This window comes from Entelurus aequoreus, linkage group LG23 (genome assembly GCF_033978785.1).
Source record: "Entelurus aequoreus isolate RoL-2023_Sb linkage group LG23, RoL_Eaeq_v1.1, whole genome shotgun sequence".
NCBI classification, from domain to species: domain Eukaryota; kingdom Metazoa; phylum Chordata; class Actinopteri; order Syngnathiformes; family Syngnathidae; genus Entelurus; species Entelurus aequoreus.
This window is the reverse complement of record NC_084753.1, coordinates 5,029,901-5,043,308: the sequence shown is the minus strand read 5'-3', so window position 1 is coordinate 5,043,308 and position 13,408 is coordinate 5,029,901. Positions and strand designations below refer to the sequence as shown.

General features: G+C 39.3%; 1 protein-coding gene across 16 annotated transcripts in view; it reads right to left on the bottom strand.

Moving 5' to 3' along the window:
- LOC133640772 (fibrinogen-like protein 1) overlaps positions 1-13,408 on the bottom strand; it is a 201,189-nt gene that overhangs the window by 67,171 nt on the left and 120,610 nt on the right. For 10 of the 16 annotated variants that reach the window (XM_062034382.1, XM_062034381.1, XM_062034368.1 and 7 more), the window contains one exon: positions 2,543-2,718. The exons of 3 other annotated variants lie outside the window; for them this stretch is intronic. The gene's annotated coding sequence lies outside the window, so the exon portion shown is untranslated. The remainder of the gene's footprint in view (positions 1-2,542; positions 2,719-13,408) is intronic. 3 more of the 16 variants (XM_062034373.1, XM_062034378.1, XM_062034369.1) reach the window with 2 other exon arrangements.

Here is a 13,408-nt window from a genome sequence, read left to right as displayed (position 1 = left end):
CATTCTAGCCTGATTTAGCCTTTCCTTTACCACTTTTGACGTGTATTTGTGGTCATTGTCCTGTTGGAACACCCAACTGCGCCCAAGACCCAACCTCCGGGCTGATGATTTTAGCTTGTCCTGAAGAATTTGGAGGTAATCCTCATTTTTCATTGTCCCATTTACTCTCTGTAAAGCACCAGTTCCATTGGCAGCAAAACAGGCCCAGAGTATAATACTACCACCACCATGCTTGACGGTAGGTGTGGTGTTCCTGGGATTAAAGGCCTCGCCTTTTCTCCTCCAAACATATTGCTGGGTATTGTGGCCAAACAGCTCCATTTTTGTTTCATCTGACCACAGAAATTTCCTCCAGAAGGTCTTATCTTTGTCCAATTGTGATGTCATATAATACCTATAATAAATTCATAAAAGAAGCAAACTTCATTAATGTTTTTTGTGATAAGTATGTGCTCCAATCACTCTATCACAAAAAAAATAAGAGTTGTAGAAATTATTGGAAGAAACTGACTCAAAAAAACACTCCTACATAAGTAAAGTAAAGCTCCATTTTTCAAAAAATTACACACTGTATCGTTGTCTCCTCCATTGCCATAAAGCAGGGGTGTCAAACTCATTTTAGATGGGGGGCCACATGGAGAAAAATCTACTCCCAAGTGGGCCGAACTGGTAAAATCACGGCACGATAACTTCAAAATAATTGTTTTCTTTGTTTAAAAATAGAACAACATTCTGAAAATGTACAAATCATAATGTCGTTGTTGTTTTTTTAAACTTACATGTCGTTATTTATACTTTCTGAATAAATGATGTGATAATGTTCATCAGTCAACTCATTGGTGTTAATGTTCAATCTATCACGATAAAAAAATAATATCAAAATCAAATTACAGGATGTCATTTATGTAGTTAGCAAATTTTCCTCGACTGGTGCACTAACGTGTTTTTTTTTTTTTTTTTACATATGTAGCATTATCTACAAAGATACAAATAATTGATATTGTGACATCTAGTGGACACATTTAAAACAGCAGTTTGTTTCATTCAAAAGTTTCGGCTCATTTTTATACTTAGCAAACTCATCCCGCGGGCCGGCTAAAACCTGTTCGCGGGCCTGATCCGGCACTCGGGCCGTCCGTTTGACACCCCTTCCATAAACAGTAGTCACCGAGCCCGCCATTAAAAGTAGTTTATTGGAAAATTATAACTCTTTTGGCGCAATTTTCTGAAGCAGGACTCTTGGAAGTGCTTAGCACACTTGAAGAGAGACATCTTCCAATTTGAAGGTGCACTGCCACGAGTCATAAAAGTTAAACAGAAGTTTGTGTAGTGACTTGAGCTCGTTAAAACAACTAAAAACAGACCATTTTCGGTCTTTGTGTCGTACCATGTCGTTTGCACTACAAATGCTCGAACATTGAATATAATGGCGGACTCACAAAAAGACCTTTGGGTAAGCATTTACCATGTATAGAGATACCCGCAGACGTCACAGGTCTGAAAAACGTCACAGGACTGACAAATTCCAAACGGACCCTTTGGAGGAAGTATAAATGAAAACAAGATTGTTTTGTATATATCTCTGCAATTCCTCCACAGTTGGATTTCACATTTTCAGATCCTCTAATGCAGTGTTTTTTAACCTTTTTTGAGCCAAGGCACATTTTTTGCGTTGAAAAAATGCGGAGGCACACCACCAGCAGAAATCATTAAAAAATTAAACTCAGTTGACAGTAAAAAGTCGTTGTCGCAATTGTTGGATATGACTTTAAAGCATAACCAAGCATGCATCACTATAGCTCTTGTCTCAAAGTAGGTGTACTTTCACCAACTGTCACATCACACCCTGACTTATTTGGACTTTTTTGCTGTTTCCTGTGTGTAGTGTTTTACTTCTAGTCTTGTGCTCCTATTTTGGTGGCTTTTTCTCTTTTTTTGGTATTTTCCTGTAGCAGTTTCATGTCTTCTCAATAAAGTACTATCTATCTATCTACTTTGTTTTAGCAATCAAGAATATTTCAGTTGTTTTTATCCTTCTTTGTGGGGACATTGTTGATTGTCATGTCATGTTTGGATGTACTTTGTGGAAGCCGTCTTTGCTCCACAGTAAGTCTTTGCTGTCGTCCAGCATTCTGTTTTTGTTTACTTTGCAGCCAGTACAGTTTTAGTTTCGTTCTGCATAGCCTTCCCTAAGCTTCAATTACTTTTCTTAGGGGCACTCACCTTTTGTTTATTTTTGGTTTAAGCATGAGAACACCTTTTTACCTGTACACTGCCTCCCGCTGTTGCCGACATCTACAAAGCAATTAGCTACCGGCTGCCACCTACTGATATGAAAGAGTATTACATGGTTACTCTGCCGAGCTCTAGACAGCACCGACACTCAACAACAACACATCATTTGCAGACTATAATTACTGCTTTGCAAAAACTATTTTTAACCCAAATAGGTGAAACTAGATAATCTCCCGCGGCACAGTGGTTGAAAAACTGCTGTAATACACATAAGCAGGTACCATCAGATTAGAAAGGTTGGTCTTACCTGCTCAGTGGCCTTGTGGTTAGAGCGTCCGCCTTGAGATGGGTAGGTCGTGAGTTCATACCAAAGATGATAAAAATGGGACCCATTACCTCAGCATCAAGGGTTGGTATTTGGGGTTAAATCACCAAAAATGATTCCCGAGCGCGGCTACCGCTGCTGCTCACTGCTCCCCTCACCTGCCAGTGGGTGGAACAAGGGGATGGGTCAAATGCAGATGGTCATTTTACCACACCTAGTGTGTGTGACTATCAATGGTACTTTAACTTTACTTAATAGGAACTAGGGTTGTACGGTATACCAGTATTAGTATAGTACCGTGATACTAATGAATCATTTTCGGTACGATACCGTCTCTGAAACGCACCGGTCCCGCACACCCCCGCGCCCGCGTCAAAGTCACGTCGTGACATTGCTGGTTTACGCGCAGACGAGCATGTTCGGCGGCACACAATCACGGAGTACTTACAAGCAGACACAGTGTGTAGACAGAAAAGGGAGAACGGACGCATTTTGGCTTAAAACCTGACGATAAAGGTGAAGTTATAACACTGAAACGCCCTCAGGAAGAGGTGCTTTAGGACATAGCTAGCTAGCGGCTAAAGTCCATCTGCCATCTGCAGTGTTTTAGCTACTTCTAAATCACTAATTCTCATCTCCATGGTGACAAATAAAGTGAGTTTCTTACAAATATCATTATCCCTGCAGGACGAGGAATAGCTAAACATGCTTCACTACACACCGTAGCTCACCGGCGTCACAATGTAAACAAACGCCATGGGTGGATCTGCACCCAACATCCACTGTAATGATATCAAGTACAGGCACGTATCTAGTCGATACTCTATGATTACGTCGATATTTTTTGGCATCACAACATCTTCTTTCATTTTTTTTAATGTATATTATGTTTATAAACTCAGGAAATATGTCCCTGGACACATGAGGACTTTGAATATGACCAATGTATGATCCTGTAACTACTTGGTATCAGATTGATACCCAAATTTGTGGTATGATCCAGAACTGATGTAAAGTATCAAACAACAGAAGAATAAGTGATTATTACATTTGAACAGAAGTGTAGATAGAACATGTTAGAAGAGAAAGTAAGCAGATATTAACAGTAAATGAACAAGTAGATTAATAATTCATTTTCTACCACTTTTCCTAAATAATGTGTACAAAATAATAGGTAGATAAATGACACAATATGTTACTGCATATGTCAGCAGACTAATTAGGAGTCTTTGTTTGTTTACTCACTGCTAAAAGACAAGTTGTCTAGTAAGTTCACTGTTTTATTTAAGGACTTAACTGCAATAAGAAACATATGTTTAATGTACTCTAAGATTTTTTATTAAAATAAATCCAATGATGCAATTTTTTTGTGGTCCCCTTTATTTAGAAAAGTCTTGAAAAGTACCGCAATAATTTTAGTACCGCTACCAAAATATTGGTATCGTTACAACACTAATAGGAACACTTAAGTAAAAATATCTGAATTGAAGTGTGACATCATTATTCTTGCTAATTGTACAACAAAATACAGAGAAGTCATACAGAGAGGGGTGCAGTTGCTCTTACTCGCTCTAAAAAGGCAGGGGCGCTGCCTTCTTTCTACAACAAAGCACAGCTACAGTAGGCCCAAACCGTGCAAAGTGGTACAAAAAAAATCTGAAAGTAAAAGTACTGATGGTGAAAGTGCCACGTCTACATAATCCATACTGCTGTATATTATCATGTGTAAAACTGGGGCGATTCGTTGACCTGGTCAACATCGTGGATGACGTACATACAGCCACCAACATGCTTCGCCTTGGAAAAAAAATGTCAACGCACGGAGAAAAAGATGGTTATGTAAGTCATTTACTTCTGTAACCCCGATCGAACAAGTTTGTAGATATAAGAAAATAGGTGGAATTCATTTGTAAAAGTTGTTTTACCACAACACTAAAAAACCAGTGTGGTACAAAAAAATTCTGTAAAATTGCATATTTTGTAATTATTACCGACTTTAATGAGATGTGCTTTATGCGGAAAAAACCCCCCATTTTTTGGGAATTTTTTTTTAATCAAAAACGTAAATTTGCGTACTTCTCAAATGTACAGTATTTAAAAACAAGTCAATTATTCCCTTCTTTTTGGTGTCCATCCATCCATTTTCTTCCGCTTACCGAGGTCGGGTCGCGGGGGCAGCAGCCTAAGCAGAGAAGCCCAGACTTCCCTCTCCCCAGCCACTTCATCCAGGCCAGCCGGGAGACATAGTCTTCCCAACGTGTCCTGGGTCTTCCCCTTGGCCTCTTGCCGGTCGGACGTGCCCAAAACACCTCCCTAGGGAGGCGTTTGGGTGGCATCCTGAGCAGATGCCTGAACCACCTCATCTGGCTCCTCTCAATGTGGAGGAGCAGCGGCTTTAGATTGAACTCCTCCCGAATGACAGAGCTTCTCACCCTATCTCTATGGGAGAGCCCCACCACCCAGCGGAGGAAACTCATTTGGGCCGCTTGTACCCGTGATCTTGTCCCTTCGGTCATAACCCAAAGCTCATGACCATAAGTGAGGATGGGAACGTAGATAGACTGGTAAATTGAGAGTTTTGCCTTCCGGCTCAGCTCCTTCTTCACCACAACGGGTCGATACAGCGTCCACATAACTGAAGACGCCACACCGATCCGCCTGTCGATCTCACGATCCACTCTTCCCTCACTCATGAACAAGACTCCTAGGTACTTGAACTCCTCCCCAACTTGGAGATGGCACTCCACCCTTTCCCGGGCGAGAACCATTCACTCGGACTTGGAGGTGCTGAATCTCATCCCAGTCGCTTCACACTCGGCTGCGAACCGATCCAGTGAGAGCTGAAGATCCTGGCCAGGACCTCATCATCTGCAAAAAGCAGAGACCTAATCCTGCAGCCACCAAACCGGATCCCCTCAACGCCTTGACTGCGCCTAGAAATTCAGTCCATAAAAGTTATGAACAGAATGGGTGACAAAGGGCAGCCTTGGCGGAGTCCAACCCTCACTGGAAACGGGTCCGACTTACTGCCGGTAATGCGGACCAAGCTCTGACACTGATCATACAGGGAGCGGACCGCCACAATCACACAGTCCGATACCCCATACTCTCTGAGCACTCCCCACAAGACTTCCTGGGGGACACGGTCAAATGCCTTCTCCAAGTCCACAAAGCACATGTAGACTGGTTTGGCAAACTCCCATGCACCCTCCAGGACCCTGCCGAGAGTATAGAGCTGGTCCACAGTTCCACGACCAGGACAAAAACCACACTGTTCCTCCTGGATCCAAGGTTCGACTATCCGGCGTAGCCTCCTCTCCAGTACACCTGAATAGACCTTACCGGGAAGGCTGAGGAGTGTGATCCCACAATAGTCGGAACACACCCTCCGGTTCCCCTTCTTAAAGAGAGGAACCACCACCCCAGTCTGCCAATCCTTTTTGGAGTTATCCTCATAATATACAACCTTTACACATCATTTTAAAGTTAAAAAAGTGTCTGTGCCTCGCCAGGTATGGACTTCATTGCACTTCACTGACATTAAAGTGATAAATTATTGATGATTTATCTCTGATTCAACTATTTACTGGAGTGTGTACAAATTGAGAACAGGAACTGAGCAAAAGTGTCAGTCGCTATAAATGGAAAAAAGGTATGAAGCTTTGCTTCTTCCTACTCTTTTTCGGACATGTTGTAAAAATAAACTGGAAATTGTGATGTATCATGTTGCAACTGTAAACTTAAACCATGCACCATAAAAAAAATAACATTTTGGCATGCATAGTGTACTCTGTTTGCTTTGTTCCCGCCATGTCATGTTCCCGACATGGAGACCCTGCTGTGACAATGACGCGCATGACAGTGTTTTTGAGAGAATTAAATGAATGTATTGTGACTGAATATGCTAAATCACAGCTCAGTGCTACTCACACTGAATTAGTGCAACAATTCAGGCTGCTCCTTTTGCACACTGCAAAAACTGAAATCTAAGTAAGATGAAATATCTCAAATAAGGGTGATATTTGCTTATTTTCTGTCTGATAAGATAATTCTTCTCACTAAGCAGATTTTATGTTTGAGTGTTTTACTTGTTTTAAGTGTTTTGGTCCTAAATGATCTCAGTAAGATATTACAGCTTGTAGCTGAGATTTGATGACCTATATTGAGTAAAACATGCTTGAAACTAGAATATCAACTGATGCAAAGCTGTGTCATTAACACTTACACGTATAAAAGTACTTTTTTAAAGTAATAATTTCTTACTTCAAACATGAAAAAAAAAATGATGACGAGCGCATATCATTATGTCAAGATAATGGCACTAGCATTTACTTAATTTAAGAATATTTTTCAACATATTGAGCAAAAAGGTCTCATTTTGTTTTCTACCAAGAAAAGTGCACTTGTTATTAGTGAGAATATACTTATTTTAAGGTATTTTTGGGTTCATTGAGGTTAGCTAATTTTACTTGTTTTGGAAAGTCTTGACAAGCCGAATTTTCTTGTTCTATTGGCAGATAATTTTGCTTAGTTCAAATAAAATACCCCTCATTTTTGTATATTTTTTTCTTGTTTTTGAACACTGACTTTTTGCAGTGCAGTCTTGTTGTGTATTACATTTTCAGACAAGGTTAGAAGGACTGGAGCAGGGATGTCAAAGGCAAGGCCCGTGGGCCAGATCCGGCCCATGAATGAAATATCTATGGCCCCCGGGATGATATTTGATTAGTATTAGAACTGGCCCGCAGGCCACAGCCGCCTGCTGCTGTTTTGCATGCACCAATAGTCCATTAGTGTTGGCGCTAGGAATTTTCTAAATGAGGTCCCAGGGACTAAAGTTCCTTGGGTGAATAATGTAAACTCACTACACCGGTATGTTTTAGCGCTTTCATGGTGAGTTTACTGACAGATATAAGTAAGAACTTTGCACTACTTTATATTAGAAATGGCAACAGCGGAAGATGAAAGTCACATAACAAGAAGATAGAAAAAAAAAAGAAGCTTATTGACTACGGTGTCGGCACGGACTAACAAAGGCGGACATGCGCAATTTTTCAGGATTTATGCAGATCCCAAATACAGATCAGCGGGTACCAGAAGGTAAGAAAAGTTGCTTTTGCATAATATTGCGAAACAAAACGCCAGATAATATGTCTTACCTTATACACACACCATAATAATACGTGTATGTTTAATGCGCCGGCAATCCATCAAGAGGTGCGGCTTCATAGCTTACCAAAGTCGTACTAAAACATTTTGATAGATTTTTGAGCGCCGTGTGTAATGTTCTATATTTTCAATGGAACATATAAAATGTTGGTGTTGTTTACTTGAGTCATATTGCCATCATAGTGCAGTCTACACATATCTCTTATGTTTGACTGCCATCTACAGGTCACACTTATCATTACACCATACCAAATAAAATTGCTTCGTGGTCGGTAAGCAAAACCAGAATTATTCTGTACATTAGGTTCACCGGGTTATAAGGCGCAGTCAAATTTTGAGGAAAAAAAAAAAAGATTTTAAGTGTGCCTTATAGTCTGGAAAATACGGTAATGTTAGCGAATCGTATTGTAACCCATGTATAGAGATTCATATCGGATCGCCATTGAAGGCCAAGATGCACACCCCTAATATACACTACCGTTCAAAAGTTTGGGGTCACATTGAAATGTCCTTATTTTTGAAGGAAAAGCACTGTACTTTTCAATGAAGATAACTTTAAACTAGTCTTAACTTTAAAGAAATACACTCTATACATCGCTAATGTGGTAAATGACTATTCTAGCTGCAAATGTCTGGTTTTTGGTGCAATATCTACATAGGTGTATAGAGGCCCATTTCCAGAAACTATCACTCCAGTGTTCTAATGGTACAATGTGTTTGCTCATTGGCTCAGAAGGCTAATTGATGATTAGAAAACCCTTGTGCAATCATGTTCACACATCTGAAAACAGTTTAGCTCCTTACAGAAGCTACAAAACTGACCTTCCTTTGAGCAGATTGAGTTTCTGGAGCATCACATTTGTGGGGTCAATTAAACGCTCAAAATGGCCAGAAAAAGAGAACTTTCATCTGAAACTCGACAGTCTATTCTTGTTCTTAGAAATGAAAGCTATTCCACAAAATTGTTTGGGTGACCCCAAACTTTTGAACGGTAGTGTATGTATAAAACATAACAAGGGGTTAATGAATCAACAATCTCTTCATGATCACAATAACACAAAAACAATGGCAAGCTAAAATCAAAGTCAACGCACGCACACACACACACACACACAAATATTCCTTTGGTGCTCCCAAAATCATTAACATGTTGCTACAATAATAATAATTTTAAAAAAAAATTATTTGGCCATCCCCATGGCAGATGACGTGATGTCGTGATAAAACTGACAAACAAAGTTAAGGCACAATACTGTGAGCTCGAGTATGCAGTACCAGGTCATAAATTACATTTTGTCCTGACATTGCTACGGTAACCATGGCAACATTCCCGACTGGGCTTGAAGTGGGGTAAATAAGGGGGGTGTAAAGGGAAAGCATTTCGGTTGTGCTGAGATGAGAGTCAAAAAAAAAAAATAGCAGGATGAAAAGGAGCAGGAAGTGCACAGTAAAGGTAAAATGTGCCACCTAGACAGCATTGGATGCATTTCGTATGACCTACTTCCCCCATCCCTCACTGTCAATCTCACTTTTAACTTTCAGCTTTACACGCCCACGCCCTTTACTAATCACACGCTTTCTTTCATTTGCATAATGAAAAGTGGAATGTGTGAGCGTGTGTGTTAGTTCTCAGTCTACCATTATGCAGCCTGGTAACATGTAATCAGGACAATTACATTGTTTTATTGCTTTTTCTCCATTTTGCAGCAATAAGGGAATCAACACTCCACTTAAAAGCTTTATCGCTCACACATTGCAAACTTCCTTTGACAAAGTCTGGATGAAAAAGGTCTTTTTCATAGACGCCAGGCCTCGATAATACTCAACAAATCAATTCAAACTAAGTAGCTGGGATTATAGCCATGGGACCTTTAGTAAGATGTGAGATGTTTGCGCTTGCTTCACAGCTGTAAGACCATGCAGATGTGTATGTTTTTTTGTGTTATTGTATTGTCTATTCATCATTATTTATTCATTTTTATTGTTTTATCAATTAAGCTAACCAACATGCACCCAATCAGCCAGAAATCAAGGAGCGACAAAACTATTGATGAGACTTTTGGACACTCGGACCTGAAAGTTAGTTAATTTGTAGTTCCAAGCATATTTGTTCTACTTTTTATGTTTTTTCGCCCACTTTTTGTCTCACACAACACAATGAATTCCTTTCTTAACTACAGCTTCCATTACAATTATCTTCAAATGCATCATAGCCAATTATGCAAATTTGACATCATCATTAATAATAATAATAATAATAATATATTTTATTTGTAAAAAGCACTTTACATTGAGTAAACAACCTCAAAGTGCTACAGTGTATTAAAAAAATAAAATAAAAAGATAATAAAAAATAAAAACTAGAACAGTCAAATAGCTAAAACTAGTATGCATATATCGAAAAAAAGGCTTTTTTAAAAAGAAAGGTTTTCAAGCCTTTTTTAAAAGCATCCACAGTCTGTGGTGCCCTCAGGTGGTCAGGGAGAGCGTTACATCATTTCCACCCACACCCAAAACCACCACTGCCACAACTAGATTGCAGTCATGTGCGAAACACTGAAGTACATAGTGACAACACCCCTGAGAGGAAAACAGGAAGTGTTTACTTTAGGTTGAGCATTAACCTGAATATAAGACGACATTTTTCCCCTTTGAAAAAGACTGATCCGTCTTATATGTTGAGCATTAAAGTAATATGGTTAGTAAAATATGATGAAGGAAATATTTATCTGATATTGAAAAGATGACTAAAAAATAGTTATCTGAAAAATGGGTTTTGGTATTATATTCAGAGACATCTTTTTTAGAAAAAAAAAAAAAAAATACAAACATATTCACAGACATTGAGAATGATAACAAAGAAAATAAGATAATTGTATTTCCTCCCCTCTTCACAGAAAAAACAAGTCTTGAAAAGGAGGGATTGCCTTATATTCAGGGAATTTTTTGTTGTTCTACTTTTAATCTGTCTGACTGACACTGAAAATTATGACGTGGAGGGGGGCGTGGCCTGCGGCGGAACGGGGTGTGCCAGGACCGGCCTCGAAGACAGCGACAGGTGCGTAGATGGCCCAGGTGGGCTTTGTTATCTAATCACCTGTCGCCTTTATTAGCAGCAGCCGGTATGAGACACGTTGTTGGAGATGGAGTGAGAGCGAGAGAGAGACGGACACGAAAAAGACAGTTTGCTGGAAAGCAAAACCCCTGCACTCATTTGTGAAAATAAAACAGTGTTGTAACCCTGATCCGGGCTCTCATGGCAGTGTTTGGTGGTCTGAGGAACCCACTGGAGGGCAACCTCCACAGATGACTTTGAAAAAAAGGGTTGGGTTGGAAAGGATTTTTTTTTGGTACGTGACACTGAAAACTGATTAAAAGGGGTCGGGTCGTCTTGTATTGTGAGACAGCTTTTTTTTAGTAATGTATAAAGCAAGGCTATTCAACTACATAATGAAGAGGACCGCAGTTTCAAGAGCCCAAGGGCTCAGGGGCCGTACATCGAAATGTGGATGTTCCGTCAGAAAGTGCCTCCGCAGTTTATATTTCTTTTAGACTGCGTTTATTGAATTACAAAGTAAACATCAGCTTTCACACTGCACTGTCAATAAATTCATTATTCTGCCCTCGCTACTCGTTTCCAGTGCATGCAACTAGTTCACAGTACGAAGAAAAAGAAGCTCCAGTTTTTGTAGAAGATTGATGTTCCTACTTTTGAATTATTTTCCTTCCTTAGTTTTATTTATTTACACTTCTTCCTTCATTTAGGTTTGTAAGACTGAAAATATATCCATAAAATAAACATGACAAAAGCATAACGGCCGTTGTGTATTTTACATAAATAATTTATATTGTGTATTTAACATCAATACAATAAAAGGTTTGGTGTTAATACATTCACACAATAAACTAAAAATGTTTACACATAAAGAAATTACGCAACATTCACACACCAAACATTGTTTGTGACTTATCACTATTAGCGTTGTTGCCCTCTATGGGACAAATCTAGCACTACATGTATTAAACGAGGTTTGATCGGTACTCTCAGACAAAAAAACGACATGACCACAAATACAAAAGACATCACGAAGTCAGCAATTTTAATACAAAACAAACTAAAAATCTTTATGCACAGTATTTACTTACAAATGTTTGACTAGGTTTTGTGATGAAGCTCACACGCTGGGATTGCTACCTTTGTTGCTGCTTGTCTGCATCAATGTGTCCGTCCATTAAAAGGTTCGACAGGAAAAAATGACTCGAGCACTTGCTCGGGGCAGAACATTCATACTTTCTTGCCCAGTCGTTGTTAAAAGTCAGATTTTTGCAATTTATTTAGTTTTTTTCAATGGTTGAATGAGTAGTCTTCTACTATTCACCCCACTGTTGATTTACTGTGACTTATAATAATAATAATAATAATACCTGGGATTTATATAGCGCTTTTATAAGTACCCAAAGTCGCTTTACATGTAGAACCCATCATTCATTCACACCTGGTGGTGGTAAGCTACTTTCATAGCCACAGCTGCCCTGGGGTAGACTGACGGAAGCGTGGCTGCAATTTGCACCTTGTAGTTGGCCCTGCCAGCTGATATAAGGTATTTCACTGGCACTGAAAACTATGATTTAAAAAATGTATTAATATATACCACCCCAAAAATGGGTTGTATTTGGGGCTGTCTTTTTTATTGCAATCTACCTGTTATTTTACTGACTTTGAAAACAATGATTTAAAATTAAATACAGTACAGGCCAAGAGTTCGGACACACCTTCTCATTAAATGTGTTTTCTTTATTTTTATGACTATTTACCTTGTCACTGAAGGCATCAAAACTATGAATGAACACATGTGGAGTTGTAGATTGTCACTGAAGGCATCACAACTATGAATGAACACATGTGGAGTTATGTACTTAACAAAAATATGGGAAATAACTGAAAATATGTTTTATATTATAGTTTCTTCAAAATAGCCACCCTTTGCTCTGATTACTGCTTTGCACACTCCTGGCATTCTCTCGATGAGCTTCAAGAGGTAGTCACCTGAAATGGTTTTCACTTCACAGGTGTGCTTGAAGCTCATCGAGAGAAGGCCAAGAGTGTGCAAAGCAGTAATCAGACTAGACAACTAGAATATAAAACATGTTTTCAGTTATTTCCCCTTTTTTTGTGAAGTACATAACTCCACATGTGTTCATTCATAGTTTTGATGCCTTCAGTGACAATCTACAATGTAAATAGTCATGAAAATAAAGAAAACGCATTGAATGAGAAGGTGTGTCCTAACTTTTGGCCTGTACTGTATGTGTTTCTATTTTGTTCCCCTAAAATTGTCAAGATCCTTCATGACTATTTTTGTTTCGTTATAAACTCCTGTGTTCCGTGTCTTTTCTTGTCAAGCGCTCTTACTTTGGTTTCTATTTCTTGTCACTGCACCTGTGTCCTGAGCACTGCCTCCCTCACTTGTCCTTGATTGGCAACCTGGGCACACTTATTCCAGGCTGCCAATCAGGCTTTTTTATAACCCTGCTGGATCATTGTACTAGGTAGTCTGCTTGGTGTGTTGTAATTGTTTGTTGCCTCTTTCCTGTGCACTTCCTTGTTGCCAATATCCCTAGTTTTACCTGCATTCCGCCTGCAGGAAACAGGGAACAAACAATTACAGCACAGCAAAC